The sequence below is a fragment of the Pinus tabuliformis genome, chromosome 5_1 (genome assembly GCF_031772625.1).
Source record: "Pinus tabuliformis cultivar Carrire ecotype Pingquan chromosome 5_1, CPIR1, whole genome shotgun sequence".
NCBI lineage: Eukaryota > Viridiplantae > Streptophyta > Pinopsida > Pinales > Pinaceae > Pinus > Pinus tabuliformis.
The window spans coordinates 656116572-656133751 of NC_142305.1; the positions used below are offsets into that span (position 1 = coordinate 656116572).

General features: G+C 35.3%; 1 pseudogene; it reads right to left on the minus strand.

The window, feature by feature from the left end:
* Positions 1 to 13661: 13661 nt before the first annotated feature.
* LOC149166698 (cyclin-dependent kinase F-1-like) lies at positions 13662 to 15496 on the minus strand (annotated as a pseudogene).
* Positions 15497 to 17180: the final 1684 nt, after the last annotated feature.

A 17180-nucleotide genomic window follows, 5' to 3' on the forward strand; every position in this document is an offset into this window, starting at 1 on the left:
GGGGAGGTTAAAGATGGTTTTGCATGATCATATAATAAAATTACACTATTTATTAAACATTTCAGTTAATATGTAAACCGTTAATAATGCATTTTAAGCATGGTTTACGGTTGGATTTGTTTTCAAGGATACAATGGTGAATTCACATGTCTATGATCATGATTAGAACCTGGTATGGCTTTTATGTATTTAATATTTTTATTTTTTATTTTTAGAATAACTTGAATAGGGAGATTCTTAAATTAATTTAATTTAAATATGATGAATCAATATATATAAAAACATCCCTAATAAAATTATATAGATAATTAGTCTTTCTAAGATATTTTTTTTTGTGTATGATCTATTAATTATTTCAAATCCTAAGATTTTACAATCTTTCATTAAGTTGTGAATGAGTGTACTTGATATAATCATACTTATTTGGGTGGTGTGTTACCAATTTGATATAGATAACTTCATGCACCAATGCACTAAAATATGTATTTCTCACAAAAATGTCTTACAACAAAATAACCTCAAGTTAGTGTGCAAGTGCACTTTCAGCCCCTTGTATCTAATCAAGTTGTTTATTCCAAAACATAATTGTCAGTCCTCTGTATATGCCTAAGAGGGATGACATCATGTGCTACCGAGTTACAATATATATGATTGTATCTAATCAAGTTGTTCATTCTAAAACATAATCCTCAATCCTCTCTATATGCCTAAGATGGATGATATCATGTGCTAGTGGGTTACAACAAATATGGCTAAATAATAGGTATTACAATGACCTTGGAAAATGCATCTTTCCTATAGCTATGCTTTACAAGTTGGATCAAATGCTCTAAAGAGTTTATGGGGTACTCTAGCTGTCCATAACATGATACTGCTTTACTAAACCCCAACTCCATGCCCATTCTCCAAAGCTTTTTGATGCACACTCATTACTATGAGCACCTTCTTGTCACCATCATTTCCTAAGAGAGGAGGCACCTTTTATCATCTAATAATTTACCATGTGCCTTCATTAAGATAAAGGAATTTAGAATGGTAGTTGGAATTGGTAGCACTACCCTTGTAGTGGCTATTAGTCATCATTATTACTATTTTTATCTCAACCATTAATTCTGATCTAATATATGGTGATCTTTTCAGCAATTTAGATCACATTTCGCCAACAAATTTGCATTTGTTTGAAGCCTCAATCTTCTACATAGCTACATGCACTACACCATTCACATTCTAATACAACTTGTGAGTAATTAAACTAATATCACACTCTGATACAACTTGTGAGTAATTAAATTAATATGAGAAAAAAATAATTAAAATGCAATTACATACAGAGAAACAACACACATGATTCACTCTAAAAAAATTAAACTTAGAAAAATATAGCCAACAGTAAATATATTATCTTGTGATCTAAAATAAAAAACATATTTAAGTTAAATGTGGAAAAATTAACCAATACCATAATTCTCACCAAAATACCTTGACTTCCACCAAAACCCTACCAAATAAATATTCTCCAAATAAAATTCATCTAATATAAATATTATTAATAACTTATATTACTTAGAAATCAAGTAACTCCAAAAACATGTAAAATTTAACACAAAGTAAAATCTTATTTCTTTATAAAAATCAAGATAAACATGCGGTGGCTTCGAAAGAAATAGTGCACAATCCATAAAATAGGATCCTCTTGTTACAAATCATATTCTTTTTAACACAGCACCAAAATTTATATTAAAAAGGCTCTTCAGAATTTAATAAGCGACCATCTTTTGTATAGCAAGGATCTCCAAGGTGGCTCTTCAAATATTGAACCTTTTCTAATAGGAAGTAATGACTGTCGAAACTACAAATCACAGTACTTTCGAGAAACGTGCCTTCTGTCTATAGAACTACGAAGTGCCGTTCTCAAGGGTTTGGAAAACGGTTAGGGCGGGATTCAAATATTACTATTACTATTTTTATTGATTGGAATGGTATTTTCGAAATAAAAAGGTGTGCTCATATTATTTTTTCACTGTTTTTATAAAAATAGTAAAAGATAATAAAATATTTTCAATATTACAAATATACAACATATCATTATCTTCTTAGTACATAATTGAAAAAGGAATTTTTACTACTGAGTATAAATATCCTCTTAAAATATTATTATTGTCTTTACGACATTAATGAAATTCATGAAACTCTCCCGCATAGAAACTTTATAAACTCACTTCCATTACTGAATCAACATTAAACACCTCTGAACATCTTAAAAAACGGCACCCACGAATACCATCATTATAAAGTGCAAAGATAATTCTTTTTTCATGGTTAGCATGTATAATTTGAATATAATATATTATATTAGAGTGGTTGCAATTTTGAATTATTTAATGATATAATGTTATTATAATAACTAGCATTTGCAATTAATGTTACAAAGGAAACATCGTAAGACATATAGTGTGGAAGAATATTTAAATGTGAATGGGCATTTACGAAAGCAATTGTCATAACAAAAACATCACTAAGGGTTCCAATTCCAAGATAACAATTTATAGGTTGACAAAAATAGATTAAGACAGGGTTACATCTCTTGTCAAGTATCTGAAACAAGAGATCATAACAAAACACCCACCTCATTCATGAGCAGTCATTGAACATATAAAGGCTATATGACAAGCATCCCTGCAAGATATCCATATAAAAGCCTAATACCAGCTATGCTCGCTTTGGATATTGTTGTAATCATTCTTGTGACAAAACATCACTAATCGTGTGCAAATTGTCCTATTTTGTTGCCTGAGTAATGTCATTCAAATAAGGAAGAACCATTCTTGAGACAAAACACCACTAACTCTCTGCAAAATGTCATGTTTTTCTACCTAAGCAGTGTCATTCAAATAAGGAAGAACCATTCTTGAGACAAAACATCACTAACCCTGTGCAAAGTGTCATGCTTTGCTGCCTGAGTAGTCACTCATTCAAACAAGGAAGAACAATTCTTGAGACCAAACATCACTAAGCCTCTACAAAGTGTCCTGTTTTGTTGCCTTATTGTCATTCAAATTAGGTTGCACTGGGGCTATCCCTGTCTACTAAGGGGAAATAGAACTAATGAGGAAGATCAGAGCATAGAATTGAATAATTACGCAGAGCATTGATTCCAGTTGGCTGTGAATCCAGCCCCATTCTTATCATGAAATGGTGAAACTCTACTCCGGACAGCTAAAAACAATCACCAAGGGCTTGTAGATTACTTCCTCAATTTATCCTTTGCACTGTGACTTGTTTGTGATGCAGCGTAGCATGTGAAGGGTGTGCTAGTTAGCAGAGTAGGGTAAAGTCTAAAAAATCGATAGATGAGCAAATCCTAAACTCCAAAACGACAGGAACCATGGCTTGTAATTGTAGTCATTCTTTTAACAAAGTTTTCCAATAAATTCTATATCTGGGATGGGAGAGGTCTCGAATACTTTAAAATAAATCTGCACTGTTATGTTATAGATTACAGCCTCTTACGTGCATGCTTTGATTTAAATCAATATCACGGTCACTTTATCTTCAAATTTAGAATTTTAAGGTCAATTTATCCTCAAATTTCACAAACCATGCCTCACATGAAGAAATGGAACAAGAAAGCATTTATAGTCATGGTCACTGTATGGGGAAATCAATTTTGGAAGAGTGGGAAATAATTGCAATAGAGTCTTTAGTCGTGGCACAGTCTTTAGTTGTGGTCACTGTATGGGGAAATCAATTTTGGAAGAGCGGGAAATAATTGCAGCACAATCTTTAGTCGTGGTAACTGTATGGGGAAATCAATTTTGGAACAATGGGAAGTAATTGCAGCACAACAGGGCAATACTTTTTTTTCATAAGAAAAAAATGTTGATTTTAGAATAGTGGGAAATAATTGCAGCACAACAGGGCAATCTTTTTTTTCATAAGAAAAAAAATGCCATTTTATTATAAACGATAAAACCAATAAATGTGCATTGTATTTTCATGCAAATTGCAGATTTTGGTTCGGCATGTAAAAATTCAGGAGAGAGAAAAGCCCCTTCATCAATGATGTATCCTCTCACATTTCATCTATGGTTTCATATTAGAAAATCAACACTTTTATAATCCTTGGACATAATAAGCCCCATCATTTATGAATGAGCTTATAACAGAACATGTATTTAGCATAAGAAGAAATGCACAAGCTAGTTGATATAATTATGCCATTTCATGTAACGAGTTGTCATTGTGCATATCAATAACCATGAGCTTTGAAGATTCAGATAAAAAAATGTATCTCATAAAAGCCTCATGTAAAAAATGTTAATGATTGAGAACACGACAAGCTTGGTGTCATTTATAACAAACAAGATTACGTGCACTTGAAATGCTAGGTTGTTGAGACATATTGCAGATTGAGACATGGCAGGTTGTTGAGACATATTGCAGGTTGAGACATTCTTTTTGAGATAAAGTACATCAAGACTATAAATGCAATTCTGTTTTGAGAATTCTTAGTCTCATAAATCTTACATGGTCTCCATGCTTTTCAGTGGACGTAAGGAAAAATATGAACTGCACAATTTACATTTAGGATTCGACATCAAATAACACACAAAAGTAAAGATCTGGCTTCGGCAGTAATGACGACGAGTAGATTAAGCCATTAAATTACAAAAAATTGTCTCTCGATAATAAATATTACTGCTCGATGATGAAAGTATTACAACTTTGAAGAGTTAGGGGCATATTGCTATGGAGGATGATCATATATAAATAATTTATAACTTAACAACAAAACGTTCTGTATCAGATAATTCCATCAAAGTATATATGCTCAAGTGCATTACCATTTGCACAAACACACTTGATTTCATATGTACCCAACTCCTGCACCTTCGAGTAAAATTACCAAAAGAATGAAATGCCCCTCAAAATAGCAGTTACCGACTGACTGCATCACCCGCTTCAACATTAAAATTCCTGCATACTCTTTGTGTTGAATATCTCCTACTCCTTCAGATGCTGCTAAAACATTGCAAGACAGGCTTGTAAGTTAACTAAACCAGTTGCTTTATGTGACAGAACAAAACTTAATTGAGAGACATAACGATCTATGCAGCTCCCAGGTTGATCAATTTCAGTGAGAAGCTTCATTTCCTAAGGAATGAAACAAAAATGTCAACTACAAAGTTAACAAAATGCACACAATTTTTTTTTTATTATGAATAGGTCACTGAGGGACAATATACGCAAATAGGCAAAGGAGAAATGCAAGTGCCATGCCTGCAAAATAAAGTCTATTGGACATTCAAAGCATACTCTGGATCGATTGATTATCTTGTTATGTAAAGCCATCAAAATATATATGCTCAAGTGCATTACCATTTGCACAAATACACTTGATTTCATATGTACCCAACTCCTGCACCTTCGAGTAAAATTACCAAAAGAATGAAATGCCCCTCAAAATAGCAGTTACCCACTGACTTCATCACCCACTTAAACATTAAAATTGCAGCATACTCTTTGTGTTGAATATCTCCTACTCCTTCAGATGTTGCTAAAACATTGCAAGACGGGCTTGTAAGTTAACTAAACCAGCTGCTTTACGTGAGAGAACAAAACTTAATTGAGAGACATAACGATCTATGCGGCTCCCAGGTTGATCAATTTCAGACATATTTCAGGTTGAGACATGGCAGGTTGTTGAGACATATTGTAGGTTGAGACATTCTTTTTGAGGTAAAGTACATCAAGACTATAAATGCAATTCTGTTTTGAGAATTCTTAGCCTCATAAATCTTACATGGTCTCCATGGTTTTCAGCGGCCGTAAAGAAAAATATGATATTCTGTTATTATGAATAGGTCACAGAGGGACAATATCTGCAAACGGGCAAAGGAGAAATACAGGTGCCATGCTTGCAAAATATAGTCTATTGGACATTCAAAGCATACTCTAGATCGATTGATTATCTTGTTATGTAAAGACAAGTGAATTGGTGAAAAAAATGACCAACGTAGGAAGATACACCAGCGATGGCACAAGCTAGCACAAGCAATGCAGAGAAGACTAGTATAGCAAAGCATTAGAGAACTCTGGAACGGCTCGGGAACTGCTGTTGTTGCCTTGAATTAAATCTTAGCTGCCTGGTCCTCATGATGATGATCCTTTGGCGCGGGATCAAATGCATCCACCACCACTTGATTGTTATAAATACACAGTTCAACTAATCTGAAAAAAAAAAAAGCCCTAATCCCTAAGCCTGCTACAAATCTCTCTGAGGGCGAAGATTAATGTGACCCCAAGGGCCCATTACCATCTCTGTTCTCCTCCTTCACGAGAGTTTTCACATGAAAAATTGAAGTGGGAATTAAATGGGGAGATCCATTGCCACATAGCAGAGAAAACTATTCATTAATCAGCATTATGAAGCATTTGATCATGGTAATTACGTTATGTGGATGAAAAAACCATTTGGGAAAAGTAAGATGCAATGGGAATTTTGGAAGAAAAATTGTTCTGATAAAGGTCTGGTGGGCTCTGACCAGGGCCAACAGGTCTTGCCAATATAAATGCTAGGTTTCTGAGACATATTGCAGATTGAGACATGGAAGGTTGTTGAGACATATTGTAGGTTGAGACATTCTTTTTGAGATAAAGTACATCAAGACTATAAATGAAATTTTGTTTTGAGAATTCTTAGTCTCATAAATCTTACATGGTCTCCATGCTTTTCAGTGGACATAAAGACAAATATGAACTGCACAATTTACATTTAGGATCCAACTTCAAATAACACACAAAAGTAAAGACCAGGCTTCAGCAGTAATGACGACGAGTAGATTAAGCCATTAAATTACAAAAAACTATCTCCGAATAATAAATATTACTGCTCGATGATGAAAGTAGTACAACTCTGAAGAGTTAGGGGCATATTGTTATGGAGGATCATCATATACTTAGGGCATATTTCTGACTAATGATTGATCCACATACATGGTGGACCATTTTTTGTTGAAATTTATGATTAAATGGATTGAAATTGTAGAGCCTAATTGGCACTGATGGACTCAGTAACAAATATCTACTTCACCCTGATTATGCACTATGGGTTTCATATACAATTTCATGGAACAAACAAACAATTTGATTAAAAGTGTAGATTGTGATGGTATAGCTGGATTCAGCAATAAACATATACTGCACCCTGATTTCTGCAAGATCATGAAAATAAACAAATAATTTGGCTGTAATTGTATTTGTAGATTTTGATAGCATAGAAGGATTTAGTAACAAACAACTTACTGCAGTTGAATTATGCCAGTTGTGACATACAATTTTCTTAATCAAAGAAATAAGAATACTTTTAGAAATGAGGGCCAAGGTCGCTATTAAATGCACATTCTACATAACATATAGGTAGAGCCAATGTCTTTAAATGAGATTTTTTGGAGTTTCCTAGTGAAAACATTTGTGGCCAAATCTTGATTTGTGTTGCTTAAACTAGTTTTTTAATTGCATATATAGATTCTGCACCCTCAAAAATCTCCGGGGCACTTTCTTTGTGAAGAGTTCACCTCGACAGCTTGTGTTTTCAATGAATCCCTAGTAGATTTTAGACAATTCTAATCAGAAAACTTTTCAAAAAATCACATTTAAAAACTATTAGAATCTAAAAATATCTTGCAATCCTAAAAATAAGAGCAAGTTCAAACCATTAACCTTGATGTTATCTGTCAGATTCTTGAATATATAAAAATGTCCATGGTTGCCCCGATAAACAACATTTGCTCACTTGAAAACAAAGCACTGCTATCAAAGAGAGGGGAGACTGCAGGAATCACAAACAAATAAAAGAAACTATTAAAAATTGTTGCTTGTTGCAGATTCTGTTTCTTTCTTTCTTGCAGTTACAGTATCTGTCCTTACCTTTGAGTATATTGGCTGTGAGCTAAGAAGTGAAGAGAAGCAGAGGACACCATTAAAGCAACAGTAGCAGAGGAGGTTTTGACTGGGGCGATCTGGGAACACGTCCACATTACTCTAAACTCTTGATCTCTCCATTAGTCCTGTGAATGTGTTACAAGGTCACCCCAGTTGAGCGTGCTCTGTCTCATTTATTCATGTGAGCCCAATATGTAGGGGAAAACTTTTCTGAAATTGAGAGTCAATGAATGTCTGTAATTTATAATTTATTGAAATGAGATTGATAGAGAAGGAGAAAGGAACCGAAATCTGGTAGTACAAGCAGTACATGTGAAGTGCAGAGATGGCCCTAAGATTTAGGTTGAGTTAGGTCAAAATTAGATGGTTTCACACACTTTCGGTGGAAGCAATGAAAAGGCTTAATCTCGTCCATATTTAGGTTGAAAGGACAATGCCACGATGGGAGGTCAGTATGAAATTGCAATGTATGGAATGTACTCCAGTACTATTTTTACCAGAAAAAAATTGAATAGTACACACAATAATACTTTATTATAATAATAGAATGAATTGAAGTATAGTAAGGTTTGAAGGTGTCAAAGCCAGTGTGAATGCTGACATGTCTATGAGACTCAGTTAATACAGTGACTATTGAGACTATGACATTAGCCAGGGACTTGCACACCAAAACCAGTTTCTGGCCTGATAAATCTTTTGTTCACGGATGATATGTTATAAATCATATACATTTCACAACTTTCTTGACCATGGTAAGATAAGCACCGTACCTACCTAATGTATAACAGAAGACTGATAAGCAGGAGGAGGGGTAGGCAATCCACTGCCAAAGTGATGGTTGCTATAATTAGTTGAGAAATTGTAAGAACCGTGCTCTAATATGTCTGATTTTGAGTCTGAGTCAGTAAAGAAAAATGCTCAAATGTAACTATGTGCTCCTTCAGCAACCATGATGTCATGGTGACTTGGGAGCTCCACAGGAAATTTGTGAATTTCCAACCATTACATTAGCCCACTTGTAACTTCTCTAACTAATTCTTTCCTCGCATCTCTATTAGATACTTAATAGACATTCTAACATGGGATACTGTGTAAAACACAGGGAGAACATCAAGGTCTACAATGGAATTTATTGTGAGTATTAAAATGTTTAGATATTTGTTTTCAGATATTCTAATATAATCCCAATGCAACAGAGTGAGGTACAAATGTTGGAGAATTCCTAAAACAAAAAATACTTGTGCCATTTTGACTTCTTTTGAAGTTGAAAATTCTTCAGAGAAATAGTCCGAATAGCAATGACCACAGAACTACAAATAACCATGACTTTCAAAAAGCAATAAATTAGATGTGACAAGATTATACACATAATAATCCCAAAATAGGGACATCCAGTTATGCCACTGCAGTAAGATGACCTGAAATATCACATAGAAAACAGCCACAAACCAAAGGTGGCCCATGTGGCATGGCACTGAAACAAAGCATTTATAAACCAATTGTGTAAAATGGTTTTTGGAAATACTTGAGACCACTCAAAGCAATGATGGGACTGCACAAAGGAAGTTTGTGCAAAGAGGCTATCACATCAACCCAGGAATTTGCGTGAAAGGCAATTATATTCCTCCTCCCTTACAGTGACTCTTGAGAAAGTTCCAAGAAAGTTACTATCAATATTCAAAGGAATAAGAAACTTTACTCTGTTTTTTCTGGGGCTTAAAGAAAACTGAAGAGTTCAGAACCTTCTTTATAGTTTCTCTCATAACAAAGAAATAAGTACCGTACCTACCTAATGTATAAAGGAAGACTGATAAGCTGGATGAGGAGTAGGCAATCCACTGAGAAAGTGCTAGTTGCTCTAATTAGTAGAGGAATTGTAAGAACCGGAACCCATTTAGAATATTAAACATTATATAGTGAAAAGAAAATATTCCTTGTCCCTTACAGGTTTTATGGGGCCTAATAAGATCAAAACTTGAAGGAGGTTGAGTGCCTCAGCATGTGTCAAACAATAGATCTGACGGCTACGATGAGGATAGAAAGGCATTTGGGGGAGTTTATTTCAAAGGGAAATGCCTTACGACGTAATAAGGAGATAAACTCCGTTGTAATAGATGCACTAGCTATTCACCAATAATTATTAATAACATATTATATCTTCCTTTGAGCTCAATTATGTGACTCAACCCCATCTAATTTCATCATTTAGTGATCTGGCTCATTTTGTAATACATGATGCCATACAAATTTAGGTCTGTGTTTTCAAGTTTTGTAAGCCCAACAACAATGAGTGCTAAGTGAACTATTCAAGAATCATGAGAAATTAGTCACTTTACGACTACCTCTCATGGAAATGGTCATACTTTGAATGACTTACTTAACGCAGTTGAATCCCAAAAATGATATCTAATATAATGCACTGCGAAAAGAAAATATTAAACATTATATAGTGAAAAGAAAATATTCCTTGTCCCTTACAGGTTTTATGGGGCCTAATAAGATCAAAACTTGAAGGAGGTTGAGTGCCTCAGCATGTGTCAAACAATAGATCTGACGGCTACGATGAGGATAGAAAGGCATTTGGGGGAGTTTATTTCAAAGGGAAATGCCTTACGGCGTAATAAGGAGATAAACTCCGTTGTAATAGATGCACTAGCTATTCACCAATAATTATTAATAACATATTATATCTTCCTTTGAGCTCAATTATGTGACTCAACCCCATCTAATTTCATCATTTAGTGATCTGGCTCATTTTGTAATACATGATGCCATACAAATTTAGGTCTGTGTTTTCAAGTTTTGTAAGCCCAACAACAATGAGTGCTAAGTGAACTATTCAAGAATCATGAGAAATTAGTCACTTTACGACTACCTCTCATGGAAATGGTCATACTTTGAATGACTTACTTAACGCAGTTGAATCCCAAAAATGATATCTAATATAATGCACTGCGAAAATCCCCCATACTTAAATTCAAAAAGAGTCAAGGGATCTCTACCTGAATGGTTCATGAGGCACAATACTTGCTAAGGTTTTGCAAATGGGGTAGCAAGCTAAGTGGGCTTGATTGTGGGAAAAACTCCACAGTTAAGCGCGCTTGAGCCAGAGGAGTTCTGGGATGGGTGACCTCCTGGGAAGTCCTGGTTACCGGGTGCAAGCCCCGGAAGTGATGATTGATGCTATGTGATTCGTTCTCCACATTTCACTAGTTTCAATCCCACTTCTTCACCCTTGTGAGCATCACCCGATGCAATGAGTGCTAAGTGAACTATTCAAGAATCATGAGAAATTAGTCACTTTACGACTACCTCTCATGGAAATGGTCATACTTTGAATGACTTACTTAACGCAGCTGAATCCCAAAAATGATATCTAATATAATGCACTGCGAAAATCCCCCATACTTAAATTCAAAAAGAGTCAAGGGATCTCTACCTGAATGGTTCATGAGGCACAATACTTGCTAAGGTTTTGCAAATGGGGTAGCAAGCTAAGTGGGCTTGATTGTGGGAAAAACTCCACAGTTAAGCGCGCTTGAGCCAGAGGAGTTCTGGGATGGGTGACCTCCTGGGAAGTCCTGGTTACCGGGTGCAAGCCCCGGAAGTGATGATTGATGCTATGTGATTCGCTCTCCACATTTCACTAGTTTCAATCCCACTTCTTCACCCCTGTGAGCATCACCCGATGCAATGAGTGCTAAGTGAACTATTCAAGAATCATGAGAAATTAGTCACTTTACGACTACCTCTCATGGAAATGGTCATACTTTGAATGACTTACTTAACGCAGTTGAATCCCAAAAATGATATCTAATATAATGCACTGCGAAAATCCCCCATACTTAAACAACAACAAAGGTTGCAATTTATATAAGGACCACTCAAGGAGTGTCGAGAATGCAAGGACATAATAATACTGATTCAGAAATGAAAGCCATGTTAGAATGAAGCATGGCATGATTAGCATGTGCCACATGATCAAGATGACATCAACAAAATTAACTGAATATGCAAACAATTAGATTTCACGACGCCACAATGATAACATTAGCACATCAGTTTTAAAACAACAGGTGGCGGCTCCAAAAGGCACCACATACATCTTAGGAGGTCAGCTAAATGGTCTTTTCAATAAAAAAAATAATAGCAATAAATTCTACCTTTTCAAATTCCAGTAGGTCCAATAAAAGTTTTGAGGCCAATTAGCTAAGAAGTTCTATTTTTTATGTTTTCACGTCTAATGATAACCCTAAGCTAATTTTATGTTATTCCATGGCCATTGAACCCATTGGATTTATGGGCTCATGTCTTCAAGCTGTAAAACTCCTCAACGGACCCAACAACAAACCAAAGACAAATTAAAAGCAGTAGGTTGGATGGATTTATGAATAATAATGCAAGGACTACACATAGTGAAATCCATTGAGGCACAAGAGCCTGGCACATCATGCATTTTAGGACCAATTAGAGGATGCAACATGTTCAAGGCAAACAGAGGAGGATTGCCACTGATCCTAAATTTAGGAGCGCCTTATCACCATTAAATCACCTAAATGACAAGTTGCTATTTACAGTAGTCCTGTTATAATGATCGGTCATAGGTATAAATGTTATTTCATTAAGATGAAAAGCACAACAATAATATAATTTATTAATTTCTCAGCCAACATTTTAGTGTTATTTAGAAGGCTTAAAGTTATTTACTTATTTTGGATTCGGACACCCTTCAGGGCATATGTTAACTATTTTTTTATGATATCTTTTATAACAGCCGTGGTTTTCTTAAATTAATTGCATCCCCATATGCCAGGTCCCAAGTCACACAACAAAACGAAAATCTTCATAACTATAATTCAAGCATCATAATAGAAAGTCATCTCTAAATTTGCATTTTTTGTATAGTGTATATGAAGATTTTGCCCTGGAGCCTGGCACATCATGCATTTTGGGACCAATTATAGGATGCAACATGTTCAAGGCAAACAGAGGAGGATTCCCACTGATCCTAAATTTAGGAGCGCCTTATCACCATTAAATCACCTAAACGACAAGTTGTTATTTACAATAGCCTTGTTGTTATAATGATCAGTCATAGGTCTAAATGTTATTTCATTGAGATGGAAGGCACAACAATAGTTTAATTTATTAATTTCTCAGCCAACATTTTAGTGTTATTCAACAGTCTTAAATTTACTTATTTATTTTGAATTCGGACACCCTTCAGGGCATATGATAACTGTTTTTTTATGATACCTTTTATAACAGCTGCAGTTTTCTTAAATTAATTGCATCTCCACATGCCAGGTCCCAGGTCACACAACAAAACACATTTCTTCATAACTATAATTCAAGCATCAGAATAGAAAGTCATCTCTAAATTTGCATTTTCTGTATTGTGTATAAAGAGTTTGCAGTCACAATGATCATTAGTACAAAGTGAAAAGAAAGAATCTGGAGTTGGTCTTTGTAGAGAAATTTATTCCCAAACATGCAGTCACTATTTTGAGCAAGTATAAGACAATTCTAAAAATTTAACAATAGGTTCATGGCTATAATGTTTCTCACCCCGTGACAGCAATACATCAGTAATCATAATGATTACTTTACTGTCGTGGTGAATGCTTGAAGACATGCAGCCCCCAAAGCTAATTTAGAATACTAATCCATATAAAAGGCAATTTGGGGAAGATGAAACATGATCAGTCAATTAGAGTTTATGAAAATTTAATGCAGAAACCATCACTTGAGTGAACGACATTGAACTCATCAATTTTTTCTAAGTCAGAATCTGCTTCCATATCCTTCCATTTTGCCCAATCCTCTGAAAAATTGTTTTCTTCCCTCAGAGTTGAGGGAACTCTTAATTCATGGGTGAGGACAGGATAAGGATCCTCAACAAAATACTTATTCTCAAGTACCTCTTTAGCATTTAGCCTAGCTGTAGGGTCATAGCAAACAAGTCTTTCCAAAATAGAAAACACGTTGTCTGAGCAATTGGGGACATGGTTCTTCAGACCAACAGGGCTTCCATCACCAGGAAAACAAAGTTTCCTATAATCAAGAAGATTGGAGCATCCAGGCCAATTTTATTCTATTGGAGTCCCAGGAAATTTAACCAGCCTGCTAAGTTGATCAATGTCTGAAGTCCCAGAAAAGAGAGGTTCTAAAATCAAGAGCTCCCCCAGAATGCAACTTAACGACCACAAATCAATTTCTTTTCCATAGATCGTTTCTCCATAGAGCAACTCCGGAGCTCTGTACCATCGAGTTCCAACACCAGATGTGAATCCCTGCATCACCATATCACCTTCATTTTTCCAGCTCAAATCCAAATTCGTAGTTTCTGCCATATCATCAAAATTAGTTTCAACTGCAGTGGATGAATCCTCCTCCCCTTCATTCCACACTCCCTTAACACTATCATCTTCCTCCATCAACCTTTCTCTTGGGGCATCAGCAACGATGTCCTCTTGAGGAAGCTCATAGTCTACTCCATAGATCGCCCTCTTGAGGAAGCTCATACTCTACTCCATAGATCGCCCTCTTGAGGAAGCTCAAACTCCATAGATCGCTTCAGCCTCTTCAAGTATCCTTGCCTGCAAGTATTGATTTTCGAATTCAAAGATCACTAAGTTATTAAATGTTCAGGCATCCTACTGACGAAGAATCACTAAACTTTAAGCACTATTCAGTTTCAATTTGGGCAACTATTAACCTTGCACTTCTATGCAACATTTTCTCGAATAGTTATAATAAAAGGCAAAATCAATTCATTTATCTAGTTTCCAAAGCGCTTTGAATCAATCAAAATTTTCAAGATTTTAGATTGAACTTTTCACGTGTGAGATTTGTTAATATTTTGAACTACTATGAAGATGCAGTTAACCATAAGCAGGCTTCCAACATATTTTAAAATATTAAAAACATGAAATGGGAAACAAAACAGAATGTACGAACACTTCAAGAAATAGGGTCAAACAGAGCTAGAGGATTGAAGGTGATAAGAAAAAAGAACACAAAAGAGGCAGTAGATGGCAAGCCACTAAATCATCTATACTTACTTGTCCAAAATCAGCGAGCTTGAGAATTCCATCTGCCGAAATGAGAAGATTAGAGGGCTTTAGGTCACAATAGATACCCAATTGGCATCGCAGTCAGCCAGCCCTTGCAAGATCTGAATCATCCAGGCCTTAACCTCGGCCTCGGGAATACCATTTTCTCCCTTATTCTTAGCAGAATTAATGACAGAATAGAGATCGGAAGGTAGAAACTCCAAAACCAGAACTGCGTCTTCATTTTCTCTCCAAAACCACTCATAGAGCCTCACAACATTGGGGCACCCACAAAGCCTCTGTAGCACCTCAATCTCTCTCCAAGAGCTTTGATAGTCATGCACCTCCTTAAGGGCTACTATTAGACCGTCCTCCTTTCTCCGCCCTCTGTACACATCCGAATAAGTTCCACTGCCGACCCTCTCTAGAATCTCGTAATGGGCACATATTTCTTTGTTGCCGTGGAGACTCCAGCTGCTCTACACATTGTCCTCCATGTTTTGCATTCCTCAAATCTCCGGAAGACCTGTTCCCATCAAATCTTTTCGAGATTTTAACTCTCAAAACCCGCCCATCAAATCTTTTCGAGGTATTCAAGTCTCAAAACCCTGAAACACTAAAACCCTATGGAGAAATCCCCAATTCCATGGTCCGGAGAACATGGCCAATGTTTATGTATCCCAAATTCCTCAATTCAAACCAACCTTCATAAGCCGGAGAGTTTCATTTGCCCTCAGAACAAAGTAGACCGAATCAAATATATTTAACATCTGAGCAGCCTTATAGATCAAACACGAACAAGAAATGCAGGAGTTATGACCGAACTGACCCTCCTCAACACCCTTGCCCTCCTCTCCTCTACATCAAACGCAAATATCCGCGTGCAGGATGGGTTCATTCGGTAGGTATTATAACTGATACGTTAACCCTTTTTTAAGGTCTTTTAATGTTCTATTACATTTTCTATTAAATTAGACGGCTGATTTCTATTCAATCGTCTAACAATAGATCTGACGGTTACTATTAGGACAGAAAAGCATTTTGGGGGGTTTATTTCAAAGGGAAATGCCTTACGGCGTAATTATAATTAAATCACTGATTACAATGTTTTTTTAAGTGGGAAAATTTATAATAATTTAGTTGTTAAAATAGTAGTGAGGACCATTATCATTAGCAAATGCAAGCAGATTTATCACCTGTATTCAAGGAAAACCAAATCACCTGGAACAATTTTTCAGTGGCCCACAAGGGGGTACGCTTTCACTACTGCCAAATGTCTCTAGATCTTGGGATGGTTAACATTTTTCTTTATGTTCAAAGAAGATGAGCTCTTAGCCAACCAAAAATAGTTTTACGGCATATTTCAGAACCAATTAATTACAATGTTATATTAGAGTGCTTACGGTGCTTACAAATTAGAATTATTTAATGAGATAATGTTATGATAATAATTTTAATTAAATCACAAGCTTATTTCAATTATAGATTTCCTTTTTATTTAGAGGATCAAATTTTTTAAAGTGTAATACCTAAAACATCAAAAAATAATTTTTCTTCAAGAAATTTGATCTCATGTTTTTTTATTTGATAGATAAATGGTCAAGATGGTTACGTATTGTTTCAACCCATCTCTATTTTTTTATTGTGTAAATTCCTTTTTAGGATGCATAAATGGATAAATTATCTTCACAAAAAAAATGAGCACTTAGATTAAGTAGACTACATAGTTTAAACATGCACTTAAAGTTAACATTTACTATATTTCTAACAAAATTTATCCAAAAATATTTCTGAAAAATATCAAATTCATAAAAATGTAGATTAGAAAGACTACCCAAAAGATTTAAACCATAACTGTTTATCTTTTTCAATTGCATTTTTAAACCATAGAATATATATATATATATACACACACTTTATATTCAAATATTTTACATAATATGACCATTGAAATATTTTATTTATGAGCCACAATTAATATATATCTGTGTGTGTGTGTGTGTTAATATTACTTAGTCTTGCATATTGAAATATTTTGTTTATTTCGAGATGCGGATGATCAACAAGGACAATGAGGTGGCGGTCGACTGGATTGGCATGTGGCTAGACCACATGGCCTTCCGTAGACTGGCATAGTGGTCTAAAATTGGCATTAACAATAGCCATAAATGCAACTTAAGG